Here is a 13,882-nt window from a genome sequence, read left to right on the forward strand (position 1 = left end):
AATATTATGTATAATTAGGAAAACAAGCTGCTTCAATTGAGAGACAAAAAAATGATTTCTTAATAAGGAAAGAGAAAAAAAGGAATACAGGACTTGCAAGAGGCATGATGAGTAGTACATCAAGGCATCAAGGATGCAAAAAAAAAAAAAAAGAAAGAAAGAAAATGGGGGTAAAGGTAAGATTGGATTGTACTGTATAGGCAATCAAATATCAGCAAAGAGAACTGATGGACTGAAAACTTTGGGAGATTGTCTGTCCCACTCAGGGCAGCCACTAGGCTATACAACATGTTTATGTTAACTAAAAAAAAAAAAAAAGAATTACTTCAGCCACTACTTGACCCCTTGGTCTGACACCTTTGTGCAGTGCATGACCTCCACAACTGTACCAGATGGTCTTGGATCCAGTGAGGAAAACAGGAAGTCTGGTAAAAGGATGATAGAGATACAGAGAATTAGCTCAATATGATGATGATGTTCAAAGAATTAAAATGAAGTTCTGAGAAGCTAATGTTTAAAATGGCTTAGTCTAGGGACACCTGGGTGGCTCAGTCAGTTAAGTGTCTGCCTTGGGCTCAGCTCATGATCCCAGGGTCCTGGGATTGAGCCCCACATCGGGCTCCCTGTTTGGCAGGAAGCCTGCTTCTCCCTTTCCCTGCCTGCCGCTCCTCCTGCTTGTGCTCTCTCTCTCTCTGTCAGATAAATAAATAAAATCTTAAAAAAAAAAAAAAAGGCTTAGTCTTGGTGCACCTGGCTGGCTCAGTCAGTAAAGCATGTGTCTCTTGATCTCAGGGTTGTGAGTTCAAGCCCCACTTTGGGGGTGGAGCCTACTTAAAAAAAAATAATAACATGGTTTAGTCTTATGGATGTGAGAAATCCCAAGGATGTTTCAGTTATCTTTTGTTGCATAACAAACCATCCTGAAAGTTAGAGGCATAAAACAACAAACATTTTATTGTGCTCGTGACTTGGTGGGTCAGGAATTTGAAGAGGGCACAGTGGGTATGGCTTGTTTCTGTTCCACGAAAGCTGGGGCCTCAGCTGGAATGGCATGAATTGTTGGAGATGGCTAGGATACCTCTACTGGGACCATATGTCTGGAACTTCCTTTCTTCTCATTGAGGCATCTGATGGGAACAGAAAGTCTAAGATGGCTCCTTCACTCAGGTCCTGTGCCTCAGCTGAGATGGCTGGGATAGTTGGCTGCTAGCCAGCATCACACTCTCTCTACACAAGTGGTTCATGTAGTTGCAGTTCTTACATGGCTGCTGGTTTCCTCCATGGGGAGAGTCCCAAGAGAGAGCATGCCCACCAGTAGAAACAGAAGCTCTAAGACTTCTTATGAAAGTCTTGAACGTCACTCGGTGCCAATTTTTTTTGTAGTTTTTATTATTAAAGTATAGTTGACATACAATGTTATAGTGGTTTCAGGCGTACAATACAGTGATTCAACAATTCTGTACATTACACAATGCTTACAACATAAATGTAGTTATCATCTGTCACCGTACAATATTATTACAAAATTATCGACTGTATCCCTTAGGATGCACTTTTCATCTTCATGACTTGTCTATTTTATAACTGGACTTTTGTACCTCTTAATCCCCTTCACCTATTTCACCCATCCACCATTCCTTCCCCTCTGGCAAACACCAGTTTGTTCTCTGTCCTTGTAAGTCTGTTTCTGAGCGGTACATTATAATGACCACCTCAAACATAGAATCTTATTAGATAAGAAGTTGCCTCATGAAGAAGGATTAGATGGTCTATCTGCATACAACATTGTGTGCCTAAAATATTGTGATTTATAAGAAATAAATTTGGCCATTCTGATAACCAAAAAAATATTTCTCATATATATTTGGTCTTTGTTTATGGTTCCTGGCTCACAGCTCCTAAAACCCTTGGAATTTCCTGTGATAAGAGAGAGCCAGATGTCTTTTGTTATGTTAATGAAGCGACTTTTGGAAAGCCTTTAGGTAACCTAAGGATGGGGGCTGAGTGACCAAAGAACCAATCATGTGATTAGAGGGTCAGTCCCACCCCCAGCCCCACCTCTGGGGTGGGTGTAGAGTTGCTGGAGATTGAATCAGTCAATGGCCAATGATTTAACCAATCATACCTATGTAATGAGGCCTCCATAAAAGCCCAAAGGATGAAATTTGGAGAGCTTCCAGGTTGGTGAACACATAGAGATCTGGGGAGAATGGAGAAGGCATGGAACCCCCACAACCCTTCCCACATACTTCGCCCTCTGCATCTCTTCCATCTGGCTGTTCCTGAGTCATATCCTTTTATAATAAACTGATCATCTAGTAGGTAAAATGTTTCTTTTTGTTTTGTGAACTGCTCTAGCAAATTAATCAAACCTAAGGAAAGGGCATGGGAACCTCTGTCAGTCTGACTGTCAGGTTCTCTGACAATCTGGGCTTTGACTAGCATCTGAAGTGGGTGGGGGTGTGGGGAGGCAGTCTCGTAGGACTGAGCCCTTAACCGGTGGAATCTGATGCTGTCTCCAAGTAGATGGTGTTAAGAATTGAGTTGAATTGAGTTGAATTCTCAAACACCCTGCTGGTGTCTGAAAAGTGCCTGGTGGTGTGTTGGAAAGACCCTCTCCCCCCACCCCACCCCCCATGCTGGGATTGGGTCTAGGAACCCAAGTAGTACCATAATGTGCTGTATAAATTAGGATTGCTTTTAGCTGCAAATAACAGAATACCTAGTTAAAAGTGGCTCAAAGGAATGGGTGTTTCTTTTTTTCTATGTAGGAAGTCTGGTGGTAGTTCAGAGCTTGGCTCAGCAGCTCAACAACGACAAAGCGTCTGTGGTTTTCTTGGTTCTTCACTTATACTTATTTCCTCACGGTTGCAAGATGCCTGTGGCACCTCCAGATATCACATCCACATTCAAAACAAGTAGGAGGGGAAAGGGGCAAGTGGTAGAGTCCAGTCAATTTCCTTTTCTCAGGAAGGAAAAAGAAGGAAGGAAGGAAGGAAAAATTCCACTCTCCTCAGAGTTCCACTTAGGTCTCATTGGCCAAATCTGGAGTGCATGGCCATATAGCTGAGAGAGAGGATGGGAAAGCTGAAATAACATTGTCGTGTGTGTGGAAAAATCTTGATCCGTTGCCCTGGCTAGGGACATGATTGTCCTGAATAAAACGAATTCTGTCAGCAAAGAAGAAGAGAAGAGGTTGGGTAAGCAACCAAGACTTTACTTTATCCTCTGCAGTGGCGGCATTGGTCGCATTCCTAACCTGTCCAATGGCAGAGGAAGGAGTTTTAAGGTCTGCCTTGTTCCTCAGAGTCATCCCATTAATAAACAATTATGGAGCAGAACTATTTTCCTGCATGGTGCTGGGCACTAGATTCTGGGAGAAACTGTCAATTCAGCAGAACTGAAATAGTCCGTGTAGACAGTGCCTGGCAAATTGCAAATATTTGTTTCATAATGAGTGAACAAAGCAACTCGGATGCTATAATTATATAAAGCAATGCAAAAACATCATAGTATGAACTGAATATTTCCCCCCTTTTTCTTTTAAGAACTAACTCTACATTCTCTATCACAGTCTATCATTTGCCAGAATCTAGAGCAGCAGTGTCCGGCAGAACTTTCTGCAAAGACAAAAATGTCTTATATTTTGCACTGTCCAATATGGTAGCCGCTAACCACATGTGGCTATTGGGCACATGAAATGTGGCAAGTGCAATTGAGAAAGTGTATTTTAAACTTAATTTTTAATTAATAAGATTTAAATCTAAGTAGCCACATGTGGCTAGTGGCTACTTGCTATTGAATGAGACAGTGCAGTTTAAATGGCTTGAGTGTTATTAGTTCTGCAAATAGAATAAGTAATATTAGTAAGAATAAGAATCTGATGCGAGTCCATTTCCTTCACTTTCATTGTTATTGGGGCAATCTGAGATCACCTTACATCTTTCCTCTAATAATCTCAACAGACATGCATGACTGCTTTTCAAATGAAATTATTTTATCAAATTTTTCAAGCTTAGAATTTATTACTTACAGATGACAAAAGTAGGTAACTAAGACCTGGTAAGAAACACGAATCTGGCTTATGCATTTTTTACTTATATGAAATTGTAATTGTTTTTATATGATTATATCAGATTCCAGTACAGCTGTTAGTCCTTGGGTGGGAAAGATTATTTTCCATTTGCACTAATCATATACACCAATTCTCCATCAACATTGCTAAGTTCCTCCTGAATAATGCTTGCTCTCACCCTCTACATTTGGTACTTAACTACTTATTACTGTGTAAAATTTATTGAATAGCTGTTTGCATTGCCATCTAAATATTGTTTGTTTGTTTGTTTTCCCTTCTAAATGTAGGGCTACCTCATCTCCCCAGTTTTTGATCCTAAGCTTCCTGTGGGCAAGATACATTTCAGATTTTGATGGAAAAAAACTATGGATCTGGAGTCAGGTTATGGAAATTTGGATAATCTTTTCTGAGCCTCAGATTTTTTTCATCTATGAAATAGGAATAATAAGTACTGATTTCACGGAGTTCTTGTGGGCATCAAATAGTGCATGTGAAGTTCTTAGTGAATGCCAGCACACTACATTACCCCTACATACTCTATTTCTTTGTGTCCTTCACAGCCAAACCACAGTAAGAGCTAACTGAATATTCATTGAATGAATGATGAATAGATGTAGAAGACAGAAAAATTATAGTTTTCTTTTTTTTTTAAAGATTTTATTTATTTATTTATTTGAGAGAGAGAGAGAGTGAGAGAGCACAAGAGTGGGGAGCGGGAGAGGGAGAAGCAGACTCCCCGCTGAGCAGGGAGCCCGATGCGGGACTCGATCCCGGGACTCCAAGATCATGACCTGAGCCAAAGGCAGTCGCTTAACAAACTGAGCCACCCAGGCGCCTTAGAAAAATTATAGTTTTCAATGATTTTTTTAAACCAGCAGTTATCTGAGGTGGCCAGGGCCACTCATGTGCGTGGGTCCTGTGGTTTCTTTACCAATTTCATGGTCTCTATCACTGATGAGCTGATCACAAGCCTGGGTGATCTTCTAAAGGGTGTGTTGGGTAGATTACCCACAAGCTGCAGAAGACCTACCTTCCTTAAGTGGTTTAAGCAATAATAGGCTTATGACATCCATCACTATAACTCCATAGAGGGGGGCAGGCCCAGCTTAGCTTACCATAGTGGCACCGTGATGGCATCAGGGACCTGGGTGCTTTCCTTCTTTCCGTTCGGTAGCTTGGCACCCCCAGTGTATGGCCAGGGTCTTCTCCCCTGGCCCCCAGGTATTATATATCAAGATGTCCAGCAAAGGAAAGAAGTATGTCCTCTTATGCAACTTTTTATTTTTAACTAATGAGGAAAGGCTTTTCCCGACTTTCCACAGCAGACTTACCCTCAGGTAAGGACTGGGTCAAGGTGCCAATGCCTAAGCCATTTACTGGCAGAGACTATTGTGCTTACCTCTGATTGATGTTTCATGCCCCAGAGCTGCAGAGTAAGCACCAGAAGGGGTAGAGGGTGAGACTGACTATTGGGTAGACAATGTAGTGTCCACCACAGGAGCGAAACCCATTATTTTTTGCTAGCCATGCTGAAATTTGACCTTATACTGATGGGGCTCCGGGGGGACCTCAGACATGGGAAAGCAGCTCTTACCTTTATCCAGGCCTAGGGTGTAACGGGCAGAGGAGAAGAGTTTGTACATCTTACCTCTTAGCTTCCATTGTGCTTCCTGGGAGGAAGGAGTCTTTGGCTTTAAGTCCACTTTCCAGCTTTTCTGGGTCTAGGCAAAGAAAAGATGAAATAGGGGGCATTGGGAATTACTGGAGAACAAAGGCACATTATCATCATCACCACCACCTTTGTTGTCATCATCACTGTTACGACCATCTTGTGGTGACACTATTCCATGCTGGGCAGAATCACCTGGGTCAACATGGCCTCAACCTTTGTTCTAAGGGTGCGCACATAACAGAGGACTTTTGCATGAGGGACCCACTCTGGTGGGCATTCAAGATGCTTTAGGGGTCTCGGCACACCTATAGGGCCAGCCGTGAGTATTGCTAGTTCTATTCTCTCATACAGGTGAGGACACATAGTGGCTCATGATACCAGAGCTGAAAGCTACTGCTTTGGGACTTACAACCCAAAAGAATTAATAATACAGGTAAAAATTCTGGCAACATGCAGAGAGTAAGACTTATTATTTTTTTAAGTGAGTAGAACCATTGAGCAGTTCTATTATGTGCTGGTCAGAAGCAGATGCCTATGGGGAAGAAAGATGGGCAAACATAGGTACTTCTCGGAATATGAAAAATGTCACTTCTTCTCAAATAATTCCAGAAATGCCTATTTGTGAATATGTACTCCATGTTCTTAGACTGATTGATAATCTTTGGCATCAGTGACTAAGTCACTCCAAAAATTGCTGGCTGTGTGTTTATATTAAAATAAACAAAATTCATTTCCCTACCACCATTGTACTCTTCTTACTTCTTATTTAAGTACAAGTTAGCCGGGGGGTGGGAAGAAAAGATTTGTCATATTTGCCTTATTAAAATGTCAGATTTATCCATTTAAAAATTATTTGCATAAGTATAGAATAACATTCACGGGTTTGGTGCAGTGCCCTTTGCACTATATGCAATTAATAAATCCTTAAAAAATTATAAATAATAAAAATAAAGCAAGTTTCTCAATGGGAGTCAGTCTGTGTTGATACAATAACTATACTTGATGTAACTGTTTTACAGGATTTTTTTCTAACGTGTCTTCACTCCCAGCTAAACCCACTGTACCACAAACAAAATGGGGAATATGAGTTCTGTAAAAATTGGAATTGAAACAGAAAATCTATGCAACACGGAGTAAAAATGTCATAAATAAATGATTTTTATTTAGCTTGGTTTTTTTTTTCCTGTGCTGTGGGTCAAAGAAGAGGCTGTTACCAGGTAGAGACAGAAACCCTTCATTTATGTTAATGGTAGAAGAGTGGAAAGTGGGAATTGCTTTTCTGCTCTTGAGACAGGCAGAGCATTCTCACCATGGCCGCCCTCGCTGCTGTCACTCTGTGGTACATCCTACTTCTCAGTGCCCGGAGGGAGACATTAGCCTTAAGGGTGGTGGTACGGCTTGTTGGTAATGTTGGTAATGTCTCTGAACTCTGACCTCTTACCTATCCTGTGACACCTGTTACAATGAGGGGATACAACATACCCCTCAGTGGCATAAAGATTATCTCAAGCTAAGAACACCTGAGCAAACAGCTGCCACAGAAAGAAACCTTGTCGGGGCATCTGGGTGGCTTAGTTGGTTACACATCCAACTCTTGATTTCGGCTCAGGTCATGATCTCAGGGTGGTGAGATCGAGTTCTGCGTTGGGCTCCTCGCTTAGCACGGAGTCTGCTGGAGATTCTCTCCTTCCCCTTCCTCTCCTCCCCTCTCTCTAAAAAAAAAGAGAGAGAGAAACCTTAACTTAAGCAGGACCTCCTGAAAAACACAGCTCGTAAGTTTCCTCTCCAGGAGATTCACAGCCAGAAAGCAGTCTAACATTATCGCCTAGATGAGTAATTGCTTAACAAACTTTATCTGAAACTGTCATACCTTCCATCTGTTTTCCCCAGAAGCCCCTTCTCCCCACTCCCTTCTTTCCATTTAGTATCCTTATCCCCTGCTGGTTCTGGGAGCCATTTGACCTACAGGCTCCTGTGAATGTAAATAAACTTCTCCTCTTTTCTCCTGATAATCTGTACTCAGGTTAGAAGAAGAAAAGTTTTTCCTCCCAGCAGCAACATGACCTCACTTAACCCTTACAATAACCCTATTGTATTTCCATTTGCCAGGTGAGAAAACGGAGCCTCGGAGAGGTTCCAACACTTCTCCTAGGGTCACACAGCAGTTAAATGGCAGAGATGGGGTTTAAATGCTCATGACTTGAAAAAGGAAAAACCTGCGAATTTTTCCAGTGTGCTAAGTACCAAATGATGGCGTCCTGGGATAGTCAGGTGATTGGTTCTAGGTCCCATTTTTCTTTGGATGTTTGCAGACATGAGGGCAGAGCTGCGGCACCCAGTTGGAGCCAGTTGGGCCCAACACAACTTGGTGAGAGGTTTCGGAAGGAGCTCATCTGAAGTATAAGCACCGAGTGAGCGTTGTGTGTCGTGTACCTGTGGTCAGAGTGCAAAGTGAGAAGGAAGAGAGAAGACAGATGCCACATGTAAGTATGGTCATGCACCAGCTTCGAGGCCCGGAGCTCCCCCTGAGAAATTGTTCTTGAACCCACAGTTCGCAACCTTATTCTCACCATGACACCCAACGCAGATGAGGTGCTTAGGCACCAAACCCCGAGAAGAGGAGCCGTGAAGTGATTTCCTGTTCTTCCTGGCCCATTAGTAACCCCCTTCGTCCTCAGTCTCCCCCAGGGCAGCTCATTGGAATGGACAGGAGTGAGAAAGACATTACTTTAAGAATAACCATTAATGGGCTCACATGTATTTCATAATAATAATGGTTGCTACTAATACAACTAGAACTTTATTGGTAGTATTGTGTTGTGACACATATTCTGCCACTTACCCTGACACCCCAGGTTGTCTCAGCTAACTGGATTATAGAAAACCAGTAGTTTGGTCCACCAGGAAAGTGCTTATTTGCACTGGGACTGATCCAGTACGCTAAAAAAGAATGAGTAGTAGCCACGTAGTGTGGCCATCATGCCTCCTCTCCTCACTTTATCTGTGTTTCTCGGGTCTGATCTCTCCAGGCTTCTTTGAGCTCTTGCTCCTTCCCACCCTGGCACACAAAGACGAACACCAGCGTGGAGATGCACCACTGTGCACAGAGCTCTTACCTGCTTTGCTGGTCTTGAATATGGAGGAAAAATTACAGCCCACAAAATGAAGTTACCAAGCTACCAACATATACCTGTGAAACAAAGATCAGATCTCAGTAATAAGGAGGGGAACTTGGGACCAAGTCTTAAATTGAGCAACGGCTTTTGTGGCCCTTGGGGCTGCCTCTGTAGAGGCAGTTAATCATCTGCCTGAACAATCCAATCAATATCCATGACCTTTCCTTCAGCTGTCTTTCTCCTGCCATTTCTCCTCTCCTCCTACAGTCAAAAGGAAGATAATGGGATCATTTCCTTTAGAAAATAAACATGAATATGAACCCAGTTCATAAACTATTTGTTATTAAAATGGAATCCCCTAGGGAAATTATGTTTAGATATCAAAATTATAAGGCTGATATTTGGCATTATTTATGGTTTATAGCATCTTCACATGTGTCTGTCGATCTGATCTATTATAGTTTCTATTACATTGTCTCATAGAGAATGCAGAATAAATTTCTTCTGGAAGAAGCAAAGTGTTCATTTGTGTATCCTGAATGTGCTGGTTTGGGAAGGGTAAGTTAGCTGATTAAATTTTCACAAGTCAGTTCACTGAGCAAAATATCTAGTATCCTCCAGAGCATATTGTTCTTGTAGTATAGCTATTGACCTGTCCTGAAATTAAACTCAAAATACTCAAAACTTGGGTGATTTTCTAAAGTTCTTTGATATCCTTGAAAACCGAAATAGACTCTGTTAGATAGTTGTTTCTCAGACCCATCAAGAATTCATTATACCTGCAAAGAGGCCCACACTGTTGGCCTTCTCAAGTTTCTCTTCGAAGAAACAATAAACAATCCCTCCCTGAAGAGAGGTTAAGAATGAGTTTGCCTCTCAAGTTCAAAGGAGATGGGAAGTGTGAGGTGAGGTCAGGGAGCACTATGGCAAAGTCGGTGGCTGACCTTGAAACCCATCCAACAGATATGTGTCAATGTTGACTGCACTTAAAAGACAGAAATCCCAAGCCTACAGGTCCTCAAATTTCAGGGAAATTGAAGCGCCTTCCTTATTTGCCTTTAGCAGTTCGCTGTTTTAATAGCAACATGAAACTTTCCTATGACTAAAATCTTCTTGGCCATGAACACCCATGGCTGAATGGATGATCCTCTGTTGAAACGGCCTGGTCATCTATTTTGTGATTTTCCAGGTGCTTTCCTCGAGGAAATCATCCTTGCACTTCCATCAGGGACTGAATTCCCTAACACTTGGGGCTCACTTCTAAGCACTCACGACATCATCCTGGGATTATCAGTCCATGGGGTGAGTTTTGTGGGGAAAGATCCCTCCGTTGGCTGTGCAGTGGGAGGGGGCCCAATGAGACCAGATAGAAAGCTCTTCCAACAGAGTGAAATGATGAGGTTCGGCACTGAGACAGCAGTAGCATGTTGAGGAGAGGAGATGAGCAACCCACTGAAGAGAAGTTTAAGACACAAAATCCACAGAGCTTAGTTGCTGATTGAACGTGCAGATGTGAGGGCAAGGGAGGGGCTTCAGATGAGGGGTGCATGCCCCTGCCGCACAGTGAGGTAGGGAATATGGAGAATATGGAACTTTCAGGGTTGAGGCCCTTAAATGGGTGGAGAGTTGGACATACTGAGCTTGACACTTCATGAGACTGGGATAGACATGGGAAGCAAGCAGTTGAGTATAGGACTGAAATTCAAAGACAGGTTAGGACTGCAAATGTAGATGGGAGATTTGTGCTCACGATGGAGGTATATACTTGGGTAGATACTGCTCAGAGACCCTGCTGTGATGAACGCAGTTGGCAGAGAGCCTTCTGCTCCTTCACTGCTGCCCACTGCAGCTCTCCTTGAGCCCCACCTCCCGGGGCTGCTCCTGCCCCCAGTGACTGAGCACAGGACACCCTGGGGGATTTCTCCAACATAGACTCTCTCAGGGCCTCCCTGCAATCTGAAGCTCTCCCTACCTGACCTGCTCTGTCCTCACTCTCCTTTCACAAATGCACGGTTGACATGAGGGTCCCAAGGCTCTCCCTCTCTCCTGTACCCCTACAGGCATTTCTCCCAAGTAAGTGTCACCTACATCCAGTTCCAGTTTGATGTCTGCTTCTTGGTCTGAACGAACTTGGGAACCATCCATATGTAGGCAGGCAATCATTAAAACCTGGAAGTACATTAGGTCTATCTGGGAGAACCTACCGGTAAGATCAAGATAAATGAAGTGTTAAAATTAATCAAAAGGGTTGAGGGGAAAGCTAATATTTAGGTGCTGAAAGGAGGGGCTCCTGGGGCTGGGCTCCCTGTGTTGGACTGTGTTTACTAGTGTGTCACTCTGGGCAGATGGCTTAGCATTTCTAAGCCTCACATTTGTTGTGAATAAAAGGGGGAGATAGTAGTACTCATTAAAGTTTGCTGTGAAGACTAAAGTGCAATAATTTAGTAAAGTGCACAGAAAACTACCCCCACTGTGGTTTCCATCATCAGACGTAATGGACGAGGAGCCCCTGGAGTTGCCGGGAATGGCCAAGGCAGAAAGAGGAAGACCAACATCGTAAACCACAAAGCCAAGGGAGTAGCAGTTTCCAGAAGGAAAGCAGTCTCAAAAGTCATAGCGCTATGAAGAATAAAGTGAAATAAAATTCAATAGGCTTGGAAATGAATGATAATTTTGGCAAGAACTATCTCAGTGGCGTAAGGAAGACAAGCCAGAGGATGGTGGCTTGAGAAGTGAACAGCGGATGAGAAAGTGAGCAATCTCCAGTCCTTCCAGAAGCTTTGAAGTAGGGAGGAGGGGGCCATGCTCAAGAGTGGGGCTCATGAGCCCAGGAGGAGGAGGATCAAGCTTCTTTATACATAGAAAGTAAAGTACCTGAGGACAGGAGGAGAAAGAAGTTTTGAGTGGCAAGAGATCCTTAACTGGGAAGGAATGGGCTCCAGAACACAGAATGATGAGTTAATCTGGTCAGCAAGAAAGGTAGTGATGCTCTGAGACCATCTAAGTAAAGATGAGAATAGATCGAGAGTTCAGAAGACAGGAACGTGAAGGTGTTCCCAAGCGTGACCTCTGTTTCTTTCTGAAGAAGTCCCCAAAGTTGCATCTGTTAAAGGTGAAGAAGGCAGAGGAGGGGAAGGCAACTTGAAGAAGGTGGGAAATTTTCATTAATATGTTTGTCCCAGCGTGCCTGGGTGGTGCAGTCAGTTAAGCATCCGATTCTTAGTTTCAGCTCAAGTGATGATCTCAGGGTCCTGAGATGGAGCCCCTCATCGGGTTCCACCCTCAGCATGGAGTCTGCTTGAGATTCTCTCTCCCTCTGCCCCTCCCATTCACGCTCTCTCTCACGTGTGTGCTCTCTCTCTCAAATAAATAAATAAATCTTTAAAATATATATATATATATTTGTTTGTCCCTTCTCCCCTAGCAGTGACAGGAGACCACATTTACCAAGTACCTCCCCTGTATGGGCCCTAGGCTGGAAACTTTCACATAGCTGCTGTCCTTAATCTCCACCATCATCCTGTGAGGTAGGCATCATTATTCCCATTTCACAGATGAGCAAAGCTGAAGCCCAAAGACATTGAGACATGGGTCTAAGACACAAGTTCTAGCAGAGTGCTTAGTACATATTTGTTGACTGAATGAACTGCATAGACCATGTTCCTTCAGATTTCTAGTTGGTGGCATACTTGTGTGATCTTTTTTCCAGCAGCCTTTATGCTACTGAGAGTATTTACATTGTTAAGTCATGGATCAGCCATAGCCTTCAAAAATGTCACAGTAATGAAAAATGCAAAAAGTGACTAGACAAGGAAATGCCTATACTACTTTATTTACCCCAATACCGAAAAGCTACTTAAAAGATTATGACTGCTTGGGAAATGAGATTTGGTTGGACAAAAGCACTTGAATCTCCAGTTGCTAACATTTCCATCAAGGACCTCCCTGAGAGTCAGAATCGATGTGCGGATTGTTTTAGTTTTGTTAATAATATCTGGATGAAAATGCCTGCCAAAACATTTCACTGGAGGATTTGGAGTATGCTTTCCAAGTCTACAGCTGAAGGGCAGCCACCGATGTCAATGTGTGCCCGTTGGCATCCCCCCAGTTCATCTGGCTGAATAAAGCCAAGCAATTGTGTCTTCAAGAACCCTGTGTATTCTTGATATTTTAGAGTCAAAGTCTAATTTGTGTTCTTCTTGTAATTATGCAAGTCAAAAAGAGAATGGTTCAAAAAATAATTTGAGATAAGGAATAGATCACTAGACTCTAAGTTCCTTATGGACAGGGATTGGGTCTTATTTAAATTTCTGATATTTGTTTTAGAGGATTAACACAATGCTTGGCACACAACATGTGCTAAATAAATTCTTGCTGGATTAGGTTGAAGTGCATCATCAACCCTGCAGACAACAGAGCGGGCAGGGATGGGTGAAGCATTTAAATCTGTTTCCGCTTTCTTCTAGAGTGGAGCACAGAACTGTCACGCAAAGATGCTGTGTCCATGAACACTCTAATTCATTATTGAGGTTCCAAATGAATTATTAATCCCTGAGAACAATCCACAGCCAAGGTTGTCTGTCACTGTAGCCAGAGGAGAAAGAGTAATCTTCCTCAATTGTATCCTTTTTTTCCTCTTGAAGTCTCTTTCGCAGCTCTTTGGAACTACAGTTCTAATTCTCATTCTATCCCTGATTTACTCTTTGACCTCAAAATGAGTCACTTAATCTCAGTTAATAGCTTCAGTTTCTCCTTCAGTGAGAGCCAAAGGGGCCTACATAGTTAGCAAATAACAAGCCTCAAAAATTGGATGTGTTTTTCGGTGCCATCCATCATCTCCGTAAGGCTAGTGGAAATGAGTCATAAATACAAAGCCCCATTCAAACTCCCTCAACTCCTCCCAAATTAGCCCTTGGAGGTTGGTCAGTCACTGTGTCATGTAGTAAGGGGAGAAAGGTAAGGAAGTCGGGGATGGTTGCCCCAAACCCAAAAGAGAAGATGTCCTGGAAACGGAGGGCA

The 13,882-nt window shown here is 42.8% G+C and overlaps 2 long non-coding RNA genes across 2 annotated transcripts in view; both read right to left on the reverse strand.

Annotated features, from left to right (window-relative positions):
• Positions 1–2,417: 2,417 nt before the first annotated feature.
• LOC118009407 lies at positions 2,418–7,350 on the reverse strand. The gene is made up of 3 exons (XR_004678922.1): positions 7,268–7,350; positions 5,724–5,796; positions 2,418–3,170 (listed from the first exon to the last, which is right to left on the reverse strand). It is a non-coding gene; the product is annotated as an uncharacterized LOC118009407 (long non-coding RNA).
• Positions 7,351–8,030: 680 nt separating this feature from the next.
• The window catches only part of LOC118009406, a 76,456-nt gene continuing 70,604 nt past the window's right edge, over positions 8,031–13,882 (reverse strand). The window contains exons 3-4 of the long non-coding RNA XR_004678921.1: positions 8,864–8,937; positions 8,031–8,180 (exon numbers count right to left, since the gene is read on the reverse strand). This is a non-coding gene — a long non-coding RNA (uncharacterized LOC118009406). The remainder of the gene's footprint in view (positions 8,181–8,863; positions 8,938–13,882) is intronic.

The sequence above is a fragment of the Mirounga leonina genome, unplaced genomic scaffold, assembly GCF_011800145.1.
Source record: "Mirounga leonina isolate KUSES-001 unplaced genomic scaffold, KU_Mleo_1.0 Mir_127, whole genome shotgun sequence".
Lineage (NCBI taxonomy): Eukaryota > Metazoa > Chordata > Mammalia > Carnivora > Phocidae > Mirounga > Mirounga leonina.